Source organism: Alligator sinensis, unplaced genomic scaffold (genome assembly GCF_000455745.1).
Source record: "Alligator sinensis unplaced genomic scaffold, ASM45574v1 scaffold417_1, whole genome shotgun sequence".
Lineage (NCBI taxonomy): Eukaryota > Metazoa > Chordata > Crocodylia > Alligatoridae > Alligator > Alligator sinensis.
Window position 1 is genome coordinate 697354 of NW_005842433.1, and position 6675 is coordinate 704028.

The window sequence follows — 6675 nt, forward strand, 5'->3', positions numbered from 1 at the left end:
CTGTTAAGACATTGGGGCTGATCTTTGCTCATTTGAGGGCTATTGTAGGCACTACACTACCTCTTCAATCCTTGTGCAATTAAAAGCGGGAGCACTGCAAATTTATCCAAGATGGGTGGACACAGTCAGAGCTGACCCTGGAATGTAATCCTATATGCTTGTCTAGTTTACCCACAACACACCTTCCCTAGGCAAAGAGCCAGGGCTGGTAAAAATAGTTTGGTTTTTTTCTAAGCAGAAAGGAAATTAAAAGAGTGATGGTGAAAGTGACAAGAAACTAACAACAAAGGGATTGTGACAGGAGTTTCTTGGTGTATGAAAGGAAAGAGAAAGATTGAAAAGAATGGTGTGGTGCTAAGTCAGTTCTTTTATTTCTGAAAAATATGTTAGATTAGGACCAGTGGCAATGTGTAAGGGGTGCACGTGCACCCCCTGAGAGCGCTGGTGTGCACCCCCTGACAGGCCGTGCTCCCCACTTAGGTGACGGGCAGGGGGGACAGTGGGAGCACCGGTGCCCCCCCACTGTGAGCGCCAGCTAGGGAGTGGGAGTGCTGCAGTCACTTCTGGAAGCACCACAGCCACCACCAGAAGCCGGTGAGTGAGATCCGCCACAGGGCCTCCCCGGCTGGCAAGTTTGGCCACAGGGGGACCCTCCCCCTGGTCGCTGACTGGTCACTGGCGGGGCATGTGCCCCCCCTGAGTAAGGTGGCACTAATTTCCCATGATTAGGACTGATCTCAAGTCCTTTTTATAAGCTACCTAAATAAATCCTTTGTGGTTTGTACTCCACGTGACTTCCTTTGCTATTCAAGTTAGCCAAGAGCAATTTCCTTAGGGCTTTTTAGGTTGTTACTTTTGAGTTCTTGGATTTCAAAATGTGTGCCATAGCTATTTGGATTAGCATTAGCATTACATTTCAGGAGGAAGAGATTACTTGTGGGCAGAGAAAAAGGAGACCAAAGAGATAAAACAGCAGTCAAAAGAACTGGAGAAATGACTGGAAATGTGGGAAGCTGATGCATTTATAGTTCTAGAAAAATACCGCCTTAATTTCTTCCGAGATTGAGAGAGCTCCCAAGCTGCAAAATTTTGAATGTCTTGGAGGTGCGCTTGTATGAAAGGAAAGAAAGTTTTGTCCTCCTTTTTTCCCCTCATAGTATTGAGAACTGGCAATTCCCAGGGGCAATTGTTCTGGTAGGGTAGTTCCTAGGTACCTAGGCTAGTAGTTTCAGAACAGCCAGTTTAATCTCTATTTGTGTGCTTACACACCACATTATATCGAAAGGAGCAAGTAAAAGAAAACAAGTTCCCAAATAGAATTGCTTTTTAACAGTGTGTTTCCTCAATTGTCTTCTCATTTGGGCTCATTGGCTGTGCAATGAGGAAAACAATTGGATGTGAATAGAACTGGCAGCCTTTGGCAGTGGAAATCTCTTGAACTGGAAAGAGCTGTTGGTTATGTTTGCACTCTACGGCCAGCTTTATGATTTGGGTGGTCTAACGGCTGAATGGAGGACTCCCTAATTACCGTGACATTCCTCACACTTCTCTACTGCCAGTAGTATTGCGGGTAGAAACAAATCGCTCTATCAGTGTTTCCTCTGTAGAGCGCTGGGCCTGATTCTGGTTATGGGAGCCACTTGTGCCAACAGGTGGTCCTAGATGAACATTGTTGTTAGTGGGACTGGTTGGATTGTCTACCACTTAAGGTTACCCAAGTTTTCTTATTATAAGACTCTGGTTTCAGCTACTTAAAATGTTAATCAAACTTCAATCATCTGAGCTAAAATTGTAAAGCTAGTTCTTGCCTCAGGCTATGCTTCTGCAGATATTTAAGCCGAAAGAGTATAGTATTACCAAAAATGAAACTGGGAAAAATGATGTGTTTTTGTCCATATTTTTAAAATCTTGCAAACTTTTTCTTTTGGTGTTTCTAGCACTGCCACTGCTTCAGAGAATGGATTTGAAATAGGGTGGCTTTTGCCATCAGGCACGTGCCTTCTGCCATCCCCACAAAAATCAGTTGAATTTGGCCAAGTTAATTTTCAGTAGTGACTTAGATTTTTAGCAGTTAGATTTCGCAAAGATACCATCTCCAGTACTGCCAACTCTCATGATTTTTGGCATTGTTCCTAAAGTCTACGCTTAGGGAATATGAAAATCTTAGTTTTTATATCTTACATATATAGAGATATATATCTATCTATATCTAGATGCAGTGTTGCCAACTCTCATGATTTCTGGCCCTGTTCTTAAAGTCTGCATTTCAGGAATATGAAAAATGTAGTTCTTTCTTTTACGTAGCTATAGATATAGGTATCTATCTATCTATCTATCTATTTATTTATCTATCTATATCTATAGCTATGTAAAAGAAAGAACTACATTTTTCATATCTATCTATCTATATCTAGATGCAGCGACGCCAAGCAGGAGGGGCGCGGGCACGGTGCACCTCTGCCGCGCCCGTCCGAGTGCAGGACGGGACTATGCCCTGCAGCTGACTCGTAGCTCTTGCCGGTCACGCCTGGGGGTTTGCGTCTCCTGGGCGGCCAAGGAAGGACTCTCCCACCCTGCCCTCCACTGGCCCCGATTCTGATGCTGAGGGAGCAGCTCCGTCGGTGCGGCAGGACGCAGCAGCACCCCCTTCCCCCCAGCCCCTGGCGGCTCCGCCCGGCCCCCGGAGGAAGCGGTGCCGGCGCATCCCCACCCCCGCAGCGCCCGGGCTCCTCCCCGCGGCGCCTCAGCCAGGGCAGCCCCGGCCCGGAGCGCGCCCGCCGCGCCCCGCGCGCTCAGGTAGGGCTGCGCTGCTGCCCGCGCCGGTCCTGAGGGGGCACGTGGAGGGCAGGGCAGGGCAGGGCAGGGGAGCCGAGAGGGCTGCGGGCTGCCCCCTCCTCTCCTGGGAGCAGTTGTTCCCTCCCCGGGAGGCAGTTGTGCCGGCAGGGTAGCTCCTAGGTAGCTAGGCTGGCGGCTTCAGAGCAGCCAGCGTAACCTCTATGCGATTGTGAGCGTGCACAGCGAAAGGAGCGAGGAAAAGAAAAACAAGTTCCCAAAGGGAATTGCTTTTCTTTTTAACAGGGTGCTTTCTCAGTCGTCTCAATCTCCTTCTCGATCTCTTTTGGGCTCACCGGCTGTGTGGTGAGGAAGACAGTTGGGTGTGAATGCCTGTGGCGGTGAAAAAACCTCTTGAACTAGAGAAAGAGCTAGCGAGAGGTTGGCGGTTAGGTTTGCGCTCCCCGGGCAGCTTTATCATTTGGGTGGTCTAAGAGGGAGGCGGCTCAATGGAGGGCTCTGTAATTACTGGGACTTTCCTCACAGTTCGTGGCTGTCAGTGGGACCGCGGGTACCAACAACTCGCGCTCTTGCTGTGGCCTGTAGAGTCAAGCCAAGGTCCAAGGGCTGATGCTGCAGGAGTGCGAGCAGCACTGCACGCGTGAGCAGGGCTGGCCTTGCTTTGAACCGGGGGTCAGGCTGCAGCCCCAGTCCTGTCAAAGTCCGTGTTTGCAGTCGGCAGTTGCCTTTCTCTGGTGGACCATGTCCAAATGCTGAACTCTGAACTTCTAAGTGTGTTTGGGAATTCAGCCCCTGAGTGTTTGGATACAGGGTTTTGACCCTGCCCATTATACCTATAAAATCCAGATGCAAAGGTCGTATCCAGGCTCTTATATCAGACAAGTGCCTGTTAATAATGTGGGGGAGAGGGGAAAAGATGGTCATACAAGGGTATAAAGAAGTTATCAGACGCATGATGTGAAACTATTATTTAAGAGTAGCTGTTAGTAAAACCACCTCAGAAGGCACTTCATACTATAAGACATACTTTTTTCAAATTTCTTCTATGGTTCTCAATTTTGTAAAGATTGTTTAAAATCCTGCCTGATACGCATTCCTTTGTGCTCTCTAACTTTTCGCCTGCCTTTAAGTAATAAATATCAGCAAAGTAACTTTCATTTTTGTTTCTTGTTAGTTTCAATTCAAACTCTCTGGCTTCAAGATTTCAAACACTGCCAGTGATTGGGGTGGGGAGTAGTGGGGGTGTTTAAAAAAAAAACCCCAGCTCTTTCCCCAGTTTTTCTCCAAAAATATGTTAATGTTAGATTTTTTTTTAAGTGTGTATTTACCAAATGCAAATTTCTAGGCAAATTTAAGGTAACAATACCCCTCTGAAATATTATTTACATATAAATTGGTACCCAAAACTTTCTAGGTACTTGCAGACACAGAGGAAAATACAATACCTGTTCCAAGGAGTGTTCACTCTGAATGGACAAGAGAAGAAAGAAAAGGGTAATGGTTACAGCAAATAGACAAGTTGGTCAGATTTATGATAAGCACATTCCATGTGTTTGAGGGGGAGTTTTAACTATAAAGTATTAGCACCTCTTACACCCAAGCCATTATTGGGGACTCGTCTTACAGCGGTTAATCCATATTGTGTTCCTTAATAAATTAACCAGCGGAGGATTATTCCTCCGTTGCTCGAGACTGCAGGGGGGCTGTTAGGAAGGCGGAGACAGAACTAGTGACCAGGATCAAAGATAACAAGAAGTCCTTTTTTAAACACATAGGGAGTAAAAAGAAGGCACAGGGTAAAGTGGGGCCCCTGCAGGACACGCTTGGCAATCTGGTGGTTACACCAGACAATAAAGCTAACCTCTTTAACAAATTCTTTGCCTCCATTTTTCTGATCAGGGACCAGGACCTCCCCCCACCAGGCTTCCAGACGGACTCAGGAGAGCCACTGCCAGGCCTAGGGTCCGGGAGGACCGAGTTCAGGAACTTCTAGTGGGGCTGGACGTGTTTAAATCAGCAGGTCCAGATGCTGTCCACCCGAGGGTGCTGAGGGAATTGGCAGGGGTCATTGCAGGACCCTTGGCATGGCTTTACAAGCACTCATGGTGCTCTGGCCAGGCGCCAGAGGATTGGAACAAGGCCAATGTGGTCCCCATTTTCAAGAAAAGGAGGAAGGAGGACCCAGTAACTATAGGCCCGTTAGTCTTACCTCTGTCCTGGGGAAGATCTTTGAGAAAATTGTCCAGGAGCACATCTGCGAGGAACTAGCAGGGGAGATTATGCTGAGGGGCAACCAACATGGGTTCATTAGGGGCAGGTCCTGTCAGACCAACCTGGTTGCCTTCTACAATCAGGTCACAAAATCCTTGGATGCAAGTGTCGCAGTGGATGTTGTCTTTCTGCACTTTAGGAAGGCCTTCGACACTGTCTCTTGCCTCATTCTCATTAAAAAAACTAGGCGACTGTGGCATTGATGCCTACACAGTCAGATGGGTCGCAAATTGGATAGAGGGCTGCACCCAGAGAGTGGTGGTGGATGGGACATTTTCGACCTGGAGGGATGTGGGCAGTGGGGTTCCCCAGGGCTCGGTCCTCCTGCCTGCATTGTTCAACATCTTCATCAGCGACTTAGACAAGAGGGTGAAAAGCACCTTGTTCAAATTTGCGGATAACACTAAGATGTAGGGAGAAGTGGGCACGCTAGAGGAGAGGGACAGGCTGCAACTAGAACTGGATAGGTTACAGGGGTGGGCGGATGAGAACAGGATGGGTTTCAATACTGACAAGTGCAAGTTATTGCACCTGGGGAGGAAGAGCCAGCAGCATACCTACAGGCTTGAGAACTCCCTTCTTGTCAGCACAGAGGCAAAAAGGGATCTTGGAGTCATTACTGATTCCAAGATGAACATGGGCCGCCAATGTCAGGACGAGGTCAGGAAGGCTAACTGCACCTTGTCATGTATCCACAGATGTATCGTGAGCAGGTCCAAGGAGGTGGTCCTCCCCCTCTATGCGACATTGGTCAGGCTGCAGTTGGAGTACTGCGTCCAGTTCTGGGCGCTGCACTTCAGGAGGGATGTGACCAGCATTGAGAGGGTCCAGAGGAGGGCCACTCGCATGATCAGGGGGCAGCAGGGCAGACCCTGTGAGGAGAGGCTTTGGGACCTGAACCTGTTCAGCCTCCACAAGAGAAGGCTGAGAGGGGGCCTGGTGGCCGTCTATAAACTTATCAGGGGGGACCAGCAGGGAATGGGAGAGGCCGTGTTCCCCCAAGCACTACCCTGAGTAACTAGGAATAGCGGCCATAAGTTAACTCAGAATAGGTTCAGGCTAGACATCAGGAAGCACTACTTCACAGTCAGGGCGGCTAGGATCTGGAACCAACTTCCAAGGGAAGTGGTGCTCGCTCCTATCCTGGGGGTCTTCAAAAGGAGGCTAGATAATCACCCGGCTGGGGTCATTTGATCCCAGCATTCTTTCCTGCCCATGGCAGGGGGTCGAACTTGATGATCTACTCAGGTCCCTTCCGACCCTACCAACTATGAAATCAGGGTCTTAGTGGGTTTGAGCTATTCCCTTTAATCATCATTCCCCACTTACCTCTGAGACCTGAGCACAATCAATCAGTCTCTCCCCCTGAATGGTCACCACATCAACTTGTTTGAGAATCAGCCCCACTTTGCACAAGGCCAAAGAAATCACAGCAGAGGAAACAGCAAAGAAAATATTGAAGGAAATGCCTACACCCTAAAATTGCTAAGACTTGTGATTTTGTTTTCCATTTTATGTGTTTCAAAGTGCTGAGTGGGAATGTCCATGCCTATTTGGACAAGCAGCAGCAGAAGCATTGCTTTTGTAAGGAAAGTAGGATCATGCCCAAAT

General features: G+C 48.3%; 1 protein-coding gene across 1 annotated transcript in view; it reads left to right on the forward strand.

Annotated features, from left to right (window-relative positions):
- Positions 1-2777: 2777 nt before the first annotated feature.
- Positions 2778-6675, forward strand: part of IL20RA (interleukin 20 receptor subunit alpha) — a 45972-nt gene continuing 42074 nt past the window's right edge. The window contains exon 1 of the mRNA XM_006030260.3: positions 2778-2796. The gene's annotated coding sequence lies outside the window, so the exon portion shown is untranslated. The remainder of the gene's footprint in view (positions 2797-6675) is intronic.